We start from the raw sequence: 16,404 nt of genomic DNA, 5'->3' as shown, positions 1-16,404 counted from the left end.
CTAAAAAAGCTGAAAGCAGAGAACAGTTGCGACAACTGATGTTGGTGGAAGATTTTAAAAATGGCTTGCCTGCTGTTCTTTCTACATATTTAAATGAACAGAGGCCTGAGACACTTCACAACGCTGCTATGTTAGCTGATGACTTTGTGCTGACGCATAAGGTAGCCTTTAAGGAGAAGTCATGGGACCGATCTCCTGTTTCTTCATCAGTTTTAGGTTATAAAAAGTCATCTGGCAGTAAAACAGTCGTTCCTTCTGATGATAGGGCTTGTTTTTATTGTAAAGCTTCTGGACATTTAATTGCAAACTGTCCCATTCTTAAAAAGAAGTCCAGCCCAAAGTCTGTTGGTTTGATTTCAGGTGATTTTTGTTCGAAATCCGTTCTTCCTTCTGACTCCATGACTCAGCCTGAGAAGGCTGGATATGGGCCATTCCTGAATAGTGGAACTGTGTCTGTGTCTAGTTCTGATGAGTGTGTGTCGGTAAGCATCCTCCGAGATACCGGGGCTGCTTTGTCATTCATTTTGGAGGGAGTATTACCATTGTCTGAGAAGACTGCTACTGGTACTTTTGCTCTAGTGCGAGGTTTCGAAATGGGAGTTATAGAAGTTCCGTTACACCGTGTTCACTTGAACTCCGAATTGGTGTCGGGGAACGTGATAGTAGGTGTTCGTTCGTCTTTGCCCATTCCTGACGTAACTTTCATCCTGGGAAACGATTTGGCTGGAGGCAGTGTGTGGAGCTGTTCAAATGTGCCACCTGAAGTTGTAATGTCACCTCTTGCTGCTTCTTCTGATGAGTGTGCTGTAAAGCACCCTGATGTGTTTTCAGCATGTGCAGTTACACGATCTATGGTTAAAACCGGACGTTCACCTCTCAGAGGAGGTGGATCTAAGTGGTACGTGGTTTGAGAATCCTGATTTAACCAATTTGTCTTCTGTTGCTCCACAGGAGGAACTGGATTCGCATCCTCTGAGTGCTAAAAACGTTTTTGAACTTCTTGGTGATTCGTCTCTGTCTTCTGACAAACTAATTGCCACTCAAAGGTCAGATCCTACGCTTGTGTCATTGTTTGAAGTAGTTCATACAGAACAGACATTTGGGAATGCACCCCAGGGTTACTTTCTCAGAGATGGGATATTGATGAGAAAGTGGGTGCCTTCTAACTTGTCTGATATCTGGGATGCTGTTGATCAAATTGTGATTCCAGTGGGATATCGAGACATGATATTAAGTGTGGCTCATGACGGTACAGCTGGTCATTTGGGTGTAAGAAAAACATACCATCGAGTTTTGCGTAACTTTTACTGGCCTGGTTTGAAGAAAGATGTGTCCCGCTATTGTCAAACTTGCCATACTTGTCAAATGGTTGGGAAGCCTAATCAAACTATTACTCCTGCTCCATTGTTTCCGGTTCCTGTGGTGACTGAACCTTTTGAGCACATAATCATTGATTGTGTTGGGCCTCTTCCTCGGTCAAAGTCTGGTTGTAAATACTTGCTGACCATAATGTGCGTGACTACACGTTTTCCTGAGGCGGTACTTTTACGTACTATAACGGCGAGATCGATATCTAAAGCACTTGTTAAGTTCTTTACACTGTACCGAAAATAGTCCAGAGCGATCAAGGTACTAATTTTACTTCTCGTACGTTTTCGCAAGTGCTTAACCGTCTCCACATTAAACATAATTTTTCATCTGCTTTTCATCCTGAAAGTCAGGGCGCTTTAGAAAGGTTTCACCAGACCTTGAAATCTATGCTTCACTCTTACTGTTTCGAGCTGGAACGAGATTGGGAGGAGGGAATTCTGTGGCTACTTTTTGCTTCACGCGAGGTAGTGCAGGAATCACTCGGGTTTAGTCCCGCTGATTTGGTCTTTGGCCATACTCCGCGTGGACCTTTGACAGTCCTGAAAGAAAGTTGGCTATCCGATCAAAAACGTAAATCTCTTCCTGAGTACGTTACTGATTTTCGTACCAGTCTTCATAGAGTCCGTGAGTTGGCTAGGAAAAATCTTGAAAAAGCACAAGGTAAAATGAAGGTCTGGTATGATAAGAAAGCCAGAGAACGAAGTTTCAGACCAGGTGACAAAGTGCTGGTTTTGTTACCTGTGCTGGGAGGGTCGCTGCAAGCCCGGTATAGTGGTCCTTATGTAGTGGAAAAGAAACTTTCCGACCGTGATTATGTTATTCATCTCCCAGATCGCCGTAAAAGTTCCAAAGTTTTCCATATTAACATGATCAAGACCTATCATGAGAGGGAGTTGAGTATTGAGAAGTCTCTGAAATGTGTTCCTCCCAGTATTAAACCAGGACCAGCTGACATGACTACTGCTGTATGCTTGGCTGTACCGGAACCGTTGTATGAAGAGGTGGGACCTTCTAGGTGTGTAGTTGAGGGTCGGTTGAAAAATTCTGAAGCGTTACTAACCTTGTCTAGTCAACTGTCACATTTATCTCCTCAGCAACAAACTGACATGTTGGAATTAGTTAAGAACTTCCCGATGTTGTTTAGTGACATTCCTACACAAAGGTCTGTTATAGAGCACGATATAGATGTGGGGCTTAACACTTGACCTATAAAACAACATCCATATCGTGTTAATCCAAATAAAAGAACTCTTTTGAATAAAGAAGTTCAGTATATGCTAGAGAATCAAATCGCGGAGCCTAGTATCAGTCCCTGGAGTTCACCCTGTTTGCTGGTGGGGAAGTCTGATGGTAGTTATCGATTCTGCACTGACTATCGGAGAGTAAATGCCGTAACTAAGGCTGATTGTTATCCATTGCCGAGAGTAGATGACTCTGAATCTAGTGTAGATTGTGTAGGTTCCGCTACATGCGTCTCAAAACTGGACTTGTTAAAAGGATACTGGCAGGTACCTTTAACAGAACGTGCTAAGGAGATTTCAGCGTTCGTAACTCCTGATGCGTTCCTTAATTATAGGGTAATGGCTTTTGGAATGCAAAATGCTCCTAGCACATTCCAGAGACTCGTGAACACTGTTCTGGCCGGCGTATCTGATTGTGAAGCCTATTTGGACGACCTAGTTTTATACAGTTCTTCTTGGGATGAGCATTTGAACTTGCTTAAGGAGGTTTTTTCCCGTTTGGCAGAGGCAAAGCTGACTGTCAATTTAAGTAAATGTGAATTCGGTAAAGCTAACCTAATTTATTTAGGTAAGGTGATTGGTGGGGGACAGGTTCGTCCAGTTGAGGCAAAGGTTACTGCCATTTGTGAGTTTCCATCACCTGTATATTTACAATATACTTTTGAAAAAGAGAATATACTTGAAATACAATAAAGTATACTTTTTTTCACCAGGGAAGTCATTCTCTGGGCAGGAGAAAGAACACTTTTCTTGGTGTTGAGTCTCAACCCTAGAGAAACTAGATTAGCTAACACTGTCTCTGTGTTGAAGCACCATCTCATGCAATTGTACTAATATTAGTAATCGAACTATGTAATTCAAAATGTGAATGCCCCGGAATACTAATGGAGCCAGTAATACATCCATGCATTTAGTATATGTGCGGTTACAAGGCTAGCCGAATGGAAGACCTGAAATTGGTAAGCTTTTCCCCCCAAGAGCGAACCTCAGGAACTTCCTGTGTTGTGGCAGTCTTTATGTGAATACATGCATCCTTCGGATCAATCGTGCTGAATCCAATCACAATGTTGAATATGCGGCACGACCGTCGTCACGGTAACATTTTGACTTTGAGTACTTTAACTGCTTCACAGTTTAAGCTTCGAAGATGGCTTACTTCCCGGGGACCAGGAAGTAACTGCTGTAATAGCCCAACTCACTCTCCATAAGAGGAACATGTTCTATGGCCTCTTAGTTGAGTATAGTTTGTAGCTCTTGTGACAGTACGAGCGCCAACTCCGCCTTTACGGAAGTGGAGACCACGCCGTTCAAACACGGATGACGACAAATATATTAGTTTATTAATTTTACTGTGCTTAACACCCATGCAGAAACGCCTGGCAGAAGTTCCCACGCTGCCAGACTCTGAGAGTGATAATTTTAACACTTCCTGTTGAGGGGCTGTTAGATGTTCTATGTCCTGGATGATAGCAGGATTTAAACACAAAACGTCTAACATTTCACTGGAAACCACTGCCTCCCCAAATCACCAGAGGCGGCGTGGATGGAGTGGTTTTGAGGATAACGGGGTGGGGCGAGCAAATGTTTGACACGCCCTGTCCCGTGGGGGCAGACTGGACACTGGACCATCGGACTTCTTATATTGACGATAGTCCCGAGGTCTGCCCTGGGAGGTTGTTGAGGATGACGAGCCAGTCTCCAGTCTTTACGAGGGAGAGCGCAACTGACCACACTCTGCTTATTACCTCCCTACATTTTTGAAGGACCGAAGAAAGTTTGTGTGGCTAACAGCCCCTTCCCTTGAGTGCATCGAGGAAGAAACGGAGTGAACACTTCTTCAGGTTGATTAAAAAAAAAGCTTTATCTTTAGTAGATGAAGATGAAATGAAGTTACAGGCAATGTTGTGACCATTCCAACAGTGGACATGTCACGCACGACACACAGGCCCTGATCCGTTCTGGAGCGCCATCTTCAGGCTTCCAGGTGAATACCTGCATGTTCCCGACTGCTGGGCTTACACTGCTCTATATACAGTGAGGAAAATAAGTATTTGAACACCCTGATATTTTGCAAGTTCTCCCACTTGGAAATCATGGAGGGGTCTGAAATTGTCATCGTAGGTGCATGTCCACTGTGAGAGACATAATCTAAAAAAAAAAATCCAGAAATCACAATAAATGTTTTTTAAACTATTTATTTGTATGATACAGCTGCAAATAAGTATTTGAACACCTGTCTATCAGCTAGAATTCTGACCCTCAAATACCTGTTAGTCTGCCTTTAAAATGTCCACCTCCACTCCATTTATTATCCTAAATTAGATGCACCTGTTTGAGGTCGTTAGCTGCATAAAGACACCTGTCCACCCCATACAACCAGTAAGAATCCAACTACTAACATGGCCAAGACCAAAGAGCTGTCCAAAGACACTAGAGACAGAATTGTACACCTCCACAAGGCTGGAAAGGGCTACGGGGAAATTGCCAAGCAGCTTGGTGAAAAAAGGTCCACTGTTGGAGCAATCATTATAAAATGGAAGAAGCTAAACATGACTGTCAATCTCCCTCGGACTGGGGCTCCATGCAAGATCTCACCTCGTGGGGTCTCAATGATCCTAAGAAAGGTGAGAAATCAGCCCAGAACTACACGGGAGGAGCTGGTCAATGACCTGAAAAGAGCTGGGACCACCGTTTCCAAGGTTACTGTTGGTAATACACTAAGACGTCATGGTTTGAAATCATGCATGGCACGGAAGGTTCCCCTGCTTAAACCAGCACATGTCAAGGCCCGTCTTAAGTTTGCCAATGACCATTTGGATGATCCAGAGGAGCCATGGGAGAAAGTCATGTGGTCAGATGAGACCAAAATATAACTTTTTGGTCATAATTCCACTAAACGTGTTTAGAGGAAGAAGAATGATGAGTACCATCCCAAGAACACCATCCCTACTGTGAAGCATGGGGGTGGTAGCGTCATACTTTTGGGGTGTTTTTCTGCACATGGGACAGGGCGACTGCACTGTATTACGGAGAGGATGACTGGGGCCATGTATTGCGAGATTTTAGGGAACAACCTCCTTCCCTCAGTTAGAGAATTGAAGATGGGTCGAGGCTGGGTCTTCCAACATGACAATGACCCGAAGCACACAGCCAGGATAGCCAAGGAGTGGCTCTGTAAGAAGCATAACAAGGTTCTGGCGTGGTCTAGCCAGTCTCCAGACATAAACCCAATAGAGAATCTTTGGAGGGAGCTCAAACTCCGTGTTTCTCAGCGACAGGCCAGAAACCTGACTGATCTAGAGAAGATCTGTGTGGAGGAGTGGGCCAAAATCCCTCCTGCAGTGCAAACCTGGTGAAAAACTACAGGAAACGTTTGACCTCTGTAATTGCAAACAAAGGCTACTGTACCAAATATTAACATTGATTTTCTCAGGTGTTCAAATACTTATTTGCAGCTGTATCATACAAATAAATAGTAAAAAAAATCATATATTGTGATTTCTGGATTTTTTTTTTTATTAGATTATGTCTCTCACAGTGGACATGCACCTACGATGACAATTTCAGACCCCTCCGTGATTTCTAAGTGGGAGAACTTGCAAAATAGCAGGGTGTTCAAATACTTATTTTCCTCACTGTATATGATGACTGTCACAGAGTCCTTAATTATTGTGGTCATCAGTTATATAAATCATAGCTTGTTTTAAATGTATAAAATGTAGGCTATTATTATTATTATTATTTTAATAATCTTGTATAATTTACATACATTTAATTATTTATCTAAAGAATACAGGGTTAATAAAGAATTTTGAATATTTTCCCCTACCGATCGAATGCGCCACAATCCAATCCAGTAGGTGGCGGTAATGCACCTTCAGATCAAAGCGTGGCTTAACAGACTTCAAGCGTGAAAAAAGACAGAGACAGCAGCAGTGTTTTTTAGAGGTAAGTACAAAAAGATTAATACAATTTTCAATCTCAATTTTCGTTTCGTGTTTTTATTTATCTTTATTTCTTACAACTTGTGTGCTTCTCCTGGGCGAGTCGTGAATGCCCTCCGTACACAACAAATGGCCAGGATATTCTTTAATACATTGAATTTCAGTTTGTTTTTCACCAAACCCTAACCTGATTGTTCACATGATTTTAGAATCAAAATAATTCATCTGTGCGTGCTTGAGTTAAGATGTGCATTTGTGGATCTGGTGCCGCGCACAAAAGCACCTCTTACTCGTTGCACGCACAGATTCTGACCAACATTAATACAAAATCAAAGTTTTGCATTCACAATTATCTCTCTCTTTGTACAAAATGCTGCACATTCATGTAATTCTGTATTTAGCACACACAAGTTGAAAGGCATTTGTTTGTGGACAGTGAAAATATCTACAAAATGTATCAAGTTCATGGATAATTGTGCGTGCATTTATTAATCATTTTGATAGTAAAATCATCCCATTATTGTCCAGTGTACAGGGAGAAATCAGACGGTCGGATGAATTTCTGGCATGTCAGTTCTTCTGGTCGCCCCTTGTGCGGGTATCGCACAGCTGAAGCAGAGCTATGAGCTGATTGCCTTGTTGGCACAGTGAGGGGGAATAGGACAATCAGTTCGTAGCTCTGCTTCAGCTGTGCGATAAGCTCACGAGGGCCGACCAGAATTACAGAATTCCAATTTAATCTTTAATGCAACAAGAAAGAAAACGAAAGAAGAGTGAGATCTTTAAGTTCTGTAGGAAGCTATCAAACTGCAGAAATTTAGAAAACTGCTGCACCTCCAGTTTGTGTTGTAAAATGGATAATCTCTTCCAAGCTGTTCAGCTCCTCTTTTATTAATTTAGCTACTTGATCATTAATTTACTTGTTTCACTTTCACACTTCTTTTGTTTATTTACTATTAAATGCAGCATTAAAGGTCCCGTTCTTCGTGATCCCACTGTTCAAACTTTAGTTAGTGTGTAATGTTGCTGTTAGAGCATAAATAATACCTGTAAAGTTATAAAGCTCAAAGTTCAATGCCAAGCGAGATATTTTATTTAACAGAAGTTCCCTTTCAAAGCCTACAGCGAACGGCCGGCTTGGACTACATCCTGGTACTTCCTTCTTTAATTACGTCAGTAGAACAGTAGAACAGACTAACCTCCGCCCACAAGAATACGCGAAAAAGGGGGCGTGGTCTTGTTGCTGTCCCACATGGAGAAGAGGACGGTCGCGTGGAGAAAAGGAAGTGTTGCGTTTCAGTGTGTTTGTCGCCATGTCGTCGAGACGCTGTTATTTTCATCCCGGAGTCAAATCACCTTTGTTTGGCTTTCCCAGGGACACTATAGAGATCATTGAGCGCATAGATCTCCCGTTAAGAGGCGTGACCTTTCCGTGCAAGTTATGTGCGCTAAGCTGCGGTCAAATCACAACACGGGAACCGCTGGCACAATCAGAACTCGTTACGTATTTCTGAAGGAGGGACTTCATAGAACAAGGAACTCATCAGCCTGTTTTTAGGACCGTGAAAACAGTGGTATACAGATCAGTAAACTGTGTGAAAATACTGTGTTTTTTTACACGTGAAACATGAACACATGTTATATTGCACACTGTAAACACAATCAAAGCTTCAAAAAAACACGAAGAACGGGACCTTTAATATTTGATAAAACAAGATAGATATTTGAAGATATTTTCACCTTTCTTTTCCATTCATTCCTCCTGTGTGTCTGCAGGTGCTTTAAAGGGGAAAGTAGGCTATACTAAAATTCATGAAATAGTCTTGAATTTAAATTCTGTGTGTTTTAACTGGAATGTAAAGATTTTGATCACATTTCAAGCTTCACTTCATTTTGAGTACATTTGTAATGTATAATTAGTCACATTTCCAAATATTTACTAACATCTTGTTTTAGGTGCATTACAAGTGAATGCTGATTAAAAGGAGGCATCAGAGTGTATCTTTGCTGGGACGGTGTAAAAAGGCTTGGGGGCACTGCTCGTGGTGGAAACCCCTGAGTTTAGAGTATTCAGAGTATGTCATTCTTTCTTCTACCTTTTTTCTTTCAGTAGTACTGTCCCATTTATGTCTTGTGAGACAGTCAATGTGAGATTTCCTGTTGAAACTGTGGGGGTATAAATAAATTAATTTACATGTAAACTGAAGGATGTTGTTTACTTTTACTGACTTTTTGATACAAAATCATGTCAATTGCAGCCATACATGAAAATGAACTGGCATAGAATCCTGCTGTACATAAAGCAAGATTGATTTTATAGTGTTTCTATGTTGATTCAGTGTTAAATAAGTTATTTAATTTAAGTTGAAAAAAAAAAGATTTTTTTGACCATCTTGATCTATTTTTCATCATTGAAATAACATTATTTCAAGGTGTAAACCTGATGAAAAATCAATGTTAAATATCAACATTGATTGAATGATATTTTAGTTGATGCATTAACATTGATTCAACGATTATTCAGTGTTGGTCTGTTATCTGGGATTCAACCCTTTCGCTTTAGTTTCGAGAGAGCTGAGTGAAATCACTGTCCATGTCTTTTTAAACCTTGCAATTTTAAAAAGGAAGCGATTATATAGCATTTTGTAATACATGGGATGGGAGATCTTTAAGAGAGAGTTTTGTTTGCGCTCACACCAACAACAAACAAGCTTAACACACAAGCATTCCAAATTAAGTTGTTTTTCCTTAGTCAAATACACACTAAAGATGGACATTTTTGACATAATTGTGTGAGTAGTTACATAAACACGTTATGTCTTACGCGAATCTAAACGTCTCTGGTTGAAATCAAACATTGGAGATTTTGTTATATTTAAATGATACGATCTTATATTAGTGCGTTGGTCAGTGTTAAAGGGGTCATGAATTGAGAAATCAACTTTCCCTTCAGTTTTTGATATATAAAAGGTCATGGTAAAATAAGAATATCCTGTAAGTTTCAGAGCTGAAAACTTCCTTGTTAGTCAAAGAAAAGTTTTTATAGACACCAGGCCCAGCAAACGATGAATCTCAGAATATGCCACACCTTGACGTCATTGTGTGGTAAAGCACCTCAACAGAAAAAGAACAACGCCCGATTCTGTAGCCCCGCCCACCGACTCGTGCCACTAACGTCTTGGTTACGTATGTAACCCTCGTTCCCTGAGGAGGGAACGGAGACGTGCGTTAGTGACTAACGAATGGGGGTTTCGCCTAGAAGCCAATTACCTTCGAGAATTCAACAGCGCCCAATGGCAGTGCCATGGGCATGCGGAATTTGCATGCGTAACTCCGCCCCACCTCGTGGGTATATAAGGAAGTACGCTGGCAACATCGCATTATGCTACTGCTGCAGGAGCCAAGACTGAACTCCATGCGTTCCAGCAGTACAGCTGACGTGGCAAAGGAAACGTACGTCTCCATTCCCTCCTCAGGGAACGAGGGTTACATACGTAACCGATACGTTCCCTTTCGTTCAGTCACTACGACGTACGTTAGTGACTAACGAATGGGGGTTCCAATACAACAACGCCACTCAGCTGTCATCCAGTGCCCTGCGTAAGTGTGAGTACCCTGTCGTAAGACTAGTACGGACGAAGGACTCCCACTTATCACAGGAATACCAAGGTGCACTGGGAAGCATATCCCAGAGAGGAAATGCCAAGATGCCTGCCCGTAGGGAGGACTTAGAGAATACACATATGACCCGCTAAGGGCTGCATATGGAAGAACTCTAGGGTACCAGCCAGAGGGTGGATTTTTAACCCTAGGGGTGGCAGGGACTTGCCGAGGGAAAGACACCTGCTCACTGAGGAGTCTTACGGTGGAAATACTCGTGTGGGGGTCGCCAGAGGGGAACCATGCACACGGAGCACCTGGCCGGACATGAAGGTCTGGGCTCGAAAGGGCAGACTGAACTGATGTCCGCGTCAGCAGTGCTGGAGGAGCTCAGGGCTCTCGGGGAGCTCACCTGAGGAAAAATATCGCATGTATCCAGTCCGTGGAGTGGAATGGCGAGCAAGCGAAGACACCTGAGCCTGGCCCTTTACCGGCCCCTCGGGGGGGGGCGAGTACATAGTCGGACACTGGCTCCACTCGGAGATTGTAGAATCTGGCGAATGTGTTAGGTGTCGCCCAGCCTGCAGCTCTGCAGATGTCTGTTAGCGAGGCGCCATGCGCTAAAGCCCAAGCGAAGGCCACACTGTGCCCTGACCCCAAGGGGACATGGTCGACCTTGCTGCTGGTAAGCCAAAACAATGGTGTCCACTATCCAGTGAGACAGCCTTTGCTTTGAGAGAGCACTTCCCTTCCGCTCTCCACCATAACAGACAAAGAGCTGGTCTGAGGTCCTGAAACACTGCGTGCTGTCTACATAGGCGCGGAGAGCGCGTACTGGACAGAGCAATGCCAAGGCTGGGTCTGCCTCCTCCAAAGGCAGCGCTTGCAGGTTCACCACCTGGTCTCTGAACGGTGTGGTGGGAACCTTGGGCACATATCCGGGCCGGAGTCTCAAGATCACGTGAGAGTTAGCCGGCCCGAACTCCAGGCACGCTTCGTCAACCGAAAATGCCTGCAGGTCCCCTACCCTCTTATGAGAGGCCAATGTGGTCAACAGAGCCGTCTTCATCGACAGAAACTTAATATCAACCGACCGCAAAGGCTCAAAGGGAGGCCTCTGCAGAGCACTTAAGACTACTGAGAGGTCCCAAGAGGGAACGAGAGGAGAGCGATGAGGATTCAGTCTCCTCGCTTCCTTCAGGAACCTGATGATCAGGTCGTGCTGACTTACCTTTTTGTCTCCCAGGAGATCGTGGTAGGCAGATATTGCGGCCACGTACACTTTAAGGGTGGAAGGAGACAGCCTTCGCTCCACCCCCTCCTGGAGAAACGATAGCACGAACCCGATCGGGCATTTCCAGGGGTCCTCTTGGCGGGAAGAGCACCATGTGACGAAGAGGTTCCACTTCAACGCATAGAGACGTCGCGTAGACTCAGCTCTAGCAGAAGTGATGGTAGCGACCACCGCAGGTGGAAGGCTACTCAAACCTGCCGCGTCCCGTCCAGAAGCCACACGTGGAGCTTCCAGAACGCCGGACACGGGTGCCAAAGAGTGCCCCGTCTCTGAGTGAGGAGGTCTGGGGCTTTGCGTCATTTTTTAAAAAAAAAGCCAGTTCATGACACCTTTAAAAGAAAATACATGTCTTAATTAGATTGTTTAAATTATGCACTCACCTGTCGATCTCTTAATACTTGTACAAGTCAGGATGGGCAAGGTTTGATGGTTCTTCAGTAGTTTATTTAGTAAAATGAATTCCAAAATCACGTCTACTCGTCTATTAATTAGTTTTGGACGTGTTAAGTGAGATTCTGCTGTATTTATTTTGTTCTATGTTGCCACATTTGCCGGTTTCCCGTCAGTTTGGGTAGCGCCTGCTACCTAGCGGTGAAATTCGGAACAGAAGCATATACCGAAATGAGTAAAATCATGATATCGTACCGTTTGAAATAAAATATATACCGGTATTTTCCCAGTATACCACGCATCCCTACTGTAACGTTCACCAGCTGGAGTGCCCTTGAGAGCCACCAGAGGGCACTCCACACATAAGACTATGATCACTCACAACTACATTTCCCATAACTCACTGCCCGGACTCATCATCACTTATCACTGATCACATTCACCTGTACCTCATTTACTGATTGCATTTCACCTGTGTCTCACCATCCTGTTTTTTCCTGTCTATTTACACCTTGGTCATTCTTTCACTCACCGCTAAGTCTTGTTCAATGTTACATTGCATTTCTGAGCACTCTCCTGGTTTTCTTGTTTCTTGTTTTTGGATATCTTGCCCCGTTCCCTGGATTACTCTCTTGCCTCTGGTCCCTGCTTTTTTGTTTGTTTGTTTGTTTGTTTGGACTGCCTGTCTGTGTTTGACCCTTGCCTGTATCTTTGATTACGCTTCTGGATTGCCCTCAAATAAAGCTGCATTTGGATTCTCAACCCTTCTGTCTCAGAGCAGTTCGTAACACCTACTCTGTAGGGCCGATGGTGAATGATGAGTTATTATTAATCAGCACCCACTCCACGAATGCGATGAAATTGTAACAAGGGCCGCTCCCTGGGAGGCCTGCCTTGGACCGCTTGTTGAGGCTTGATATGTAAAACACGCAAAGCGAGCTGTCTGGATAGTGTGCATTAGGCACGCCAACTCCAAAAAATCTCTGGTGAGACTGCAAGGAGTGGCCCCTCTGCTCCAGGCATAACAGGGCAACTGCAGGAATGAGGGGAGGAAAAAAAGAAACAAAAAATGCAGCCAAAAAAAACCCTGTTTTAATCTGGTCTTCTGTAACGTAACGTGGAATATCAGAAACTCTCACGACAAAGAATAATTCCAGGAATCAGACTTTAATCACAAATACTTAGGAAGCAGGAGAAAATCACAATACTTCAAACGAGAACGGACAGAGACTAAGGCCCCGTCCACACGGAGATGCGCTTAGCTGTATACGTAAAAATGTTGTACTGTATCAGCGTTTCGTCCACACGGATCCGGTGTTTTAGGAGCATGAAACCGATATTTTTTTAAACCGAGTCCCAGAGTGGATAAATCTGAAAACGACACCCTTGCTTTTTCGTGTGTACAGCCAATCCGTCTATTTTGTGAAATGGTGATGTCATCACACCACGTCCTGCACCGGAAAGACTAGAAAGGGATACAACTACGGACACTGGGCATGTGCACATCAATATTGCGTCATTTAATTACTGTATTTGCATTATTGTAAGGGTAGGTTTAGGGTTAGGGTAGGTGCTGGAATTAATAAAACACAATCTGGAAAGTAGCACATTTAAGGGAGGAGAAGGTTTGAGTTTCTTTATGTTGTTTCTACATTATTTTGGAGATTCAATGTAAAAGTATTACAATATAAAAAATATATATATATATTAACTTTAATGATTAATATTATACAAAAATGTTTTTTTTTAGCAATTGAGAGCAATATATATATTTTATTGCTGCAAGCAAGGATCATTTATGATCAGTTGCAGTCTAAATATCTATAATAGACCGTACATTCTATGTAGTGCATAAAGAACCAAAATGAACAAATGGTTGTTAATGAAATATTGCCAGATAATGCTAGGAAAAAAACAAGCCCAAAATAAACCTTAAGTCCAAATGCTGTATTTTGGAAATAAGAACAAAATATCGGGGTCTCCAACTTCCACTTTAACAATTCTATGAAGGGGCTTGAGTTATGATCTAAGCACAAAGACGTTTATAAGTGGACATGGCAACACTGCAAGAGCATGCTCTGTAAAACACATAGCCTCTGTCAACAGTTTAAAATATTACTTTGGTTTAAAAAAAAAAAAAAAAAACCCATACCAAAAGGTAGTGAGAATCCAAAATATTGCTATGGTTACTACCGTGTCAATCATTTCAGTTTAAGGAGTGGGTCATGTACTGAACTCATACAGATTACAGAATGACAGTTTAGGGGAGTCTCTGAAACTTTGCAGTGTACGTGGCCACACAGACTTTTCCTTATAAATGTTTAACTTTTTAACTCCATGCTCATGTATTTATCAACTACCCATCAGCATTTCAAAAGCCTCTAACACACAATGCAAAGCTTGGATGTCTTGGATGACGATGGCTGCTGGCTGTATCTAGCCAAGTTTCCAATGAAGGTGACCGTTAAAGCAGTTTTATGCTAACTTGTTTTATAGTTCATTTGTGGTTTTTACTATGCCCTATAACAATAAACTCCACAGTCTATGGGTCAAGTGCAGTCAGATCCCCATAGATAAATTATAATTACCTTACTGTCGGATACCAAGGCAGAAACGTGTACGTTTTATTAAGCTGAATTATCTTGAACCATTTACATAAATTCGTTTCCATTTGGTTTCCTATTATATTGAGGATGTGAGGACCTTTGTTATTTTATTGAACATTTAATTTCATTGTTCATCTCCCAGTCATTATTGTAGGCCTATTGCATTGCATTGTTTGCCCCTCCTTTCATCATAAAACTAAGAATTTAAAAATCATCTTTAAAAGACATATTACTGGGAGATATAGATTGACTTATGATATTTATGTGCATTTTATGCAAGTAGTCTTCTATGCTGTTATAAAGATCTTTGTTTTACATTTTTGGCCATATAAATTAAAACTGCACCAGACTGCTATTTTTGCCGAGTTTGGGCCTCTGAATAAAACTGAGCTTCTTTTCCCTCCATATTCTCACCATATGTGATGTGAACTGGGAAAACCCGTCGGATGTCGCACTGGAACGTTTTCAGAAGAATAGGTTGAAAGTCCATTTTTTTGACAAAATTGGGTTTTCATTAAATGATTATTCAATAACATCTTGTCTATCATATCTAAAAAATATCTTGGCAAAATTAATTTGTTTAGTGCAGAAAAATATAAATTTATAGCGGCAAGCTGAAAAGACTGCGTCTTTCTCTAATGTTTTAGATCATGCCCGACGGAGGTGCAAAAAAAAAAAAAAAGTAGTTAGTAGAAAAGAAAAAATTGAAAAAAATGGTTTTCGCTCTCTTAATACCACAAAGACAGTTCACCCATCAAAATAAACCCCATTACATGTAGAATTAAAGTGTATCAAATCAGGGCCATGCACAGACAGTGGCCAAAACAAAAAAGGGGCACTATAAGGGGGTTGAGTATCATCTTAAAATCAATAACACACCTTTTAAATCATATTGTAAAAACAGTTGTTAGGTTTTAGTGCTAATTTAATTTATGTTGTTGTAATCCTCCAAAAAGTTGATTCTGCGCTAATTTGATCTCATATTTAATGTTTTTTTTAAATGTTGTAGATTTATGTAGCAAATGAGAATCGTTAAAACTATTGAATATATTTTGAGACAAAGGTCTTGTTAATGATTTTCAGTTTTGTTCAAGGTAATTAAAGCAACAGTTTTTCAATAACAGAAGAATATGTAAAAGTGTGGTATTTGGGGTAAAAGGCACAATAAATAATTTGATAATAAATAGTTCCCTTTCGAGGGAACTCTCACTGCGTCTGGTTAAGACACTTTGGGGATACTCCCTAAGCACTAGCGAATCTGAAGTCCGTATAGCCACTAAACCAATCAGATTGGCGTGCGTGATGACGTCATCGTGACGGCGTACCCGGAAGTATAAAGCGGGAGCCGGCGCACTGAAACGGCAGTTATTGCTCTTCAGCATAGCGCTCTCTGTTGAAATTGTCTGTCTATTTACTGTTGTTTGTCACAGTTGCAAAAGTGTGTGAATGATGGAAAAGAATGTGAGAGAGTTTAAGCAGTGTGTGCATCCGTGTCCCCGCTTCATTTCGGGCTCAGATGCACACCTGCTTTGTGTGCAGTGTCTGGGTGTTGAACATGCTCGAGGGAGCTGCCTGTCAGCATTGTGAGCTGTTCACACTCAGACTGCTCCGCTCTCGGCTGGCCGTGTTCGATGAGGCCGGCCAGCTTTGTGAGCCCCAGGGTCCTGGACCCGCGATCGCTGAGGCGTCTCGGTGTCACAGACCATGGGTTTCACATAAGGACTTGTCAGCGGGATCTGGGACTGCTGCGGCACTTTCCCAATCCTTGTCTGACAGTTCTAAAGATCTTCCTCCCCGTGTGGAAGCCCGCGCTGCGGCTTCTTCCCCCGGGGTTGAGGATCTGATGCTTATTCTCTCCGGTTCCGAGGAGCCAGAGGAGTGTTGCATCAGGGCGGGCGGAGAAGCAGGAAGTGTTTCATCGCTTCATCCACTCGCCCAAGAGGAGCTAATTGAGGTTT

The sequence above is a fragment of the Gobio gobio genome (assembly GCF_949357685.1).
Source record: "Gobio gobio genome assembly, chromosome: 1".
Lineage (NCBI taxonomy): Eukaryota > Metazoa > Chordata > Actinopteri > Cypriniformes > Gobionidae > Gobio > Gobio gobio.
Note: the sequence above shows the minus strand (reverse complement) of the source record.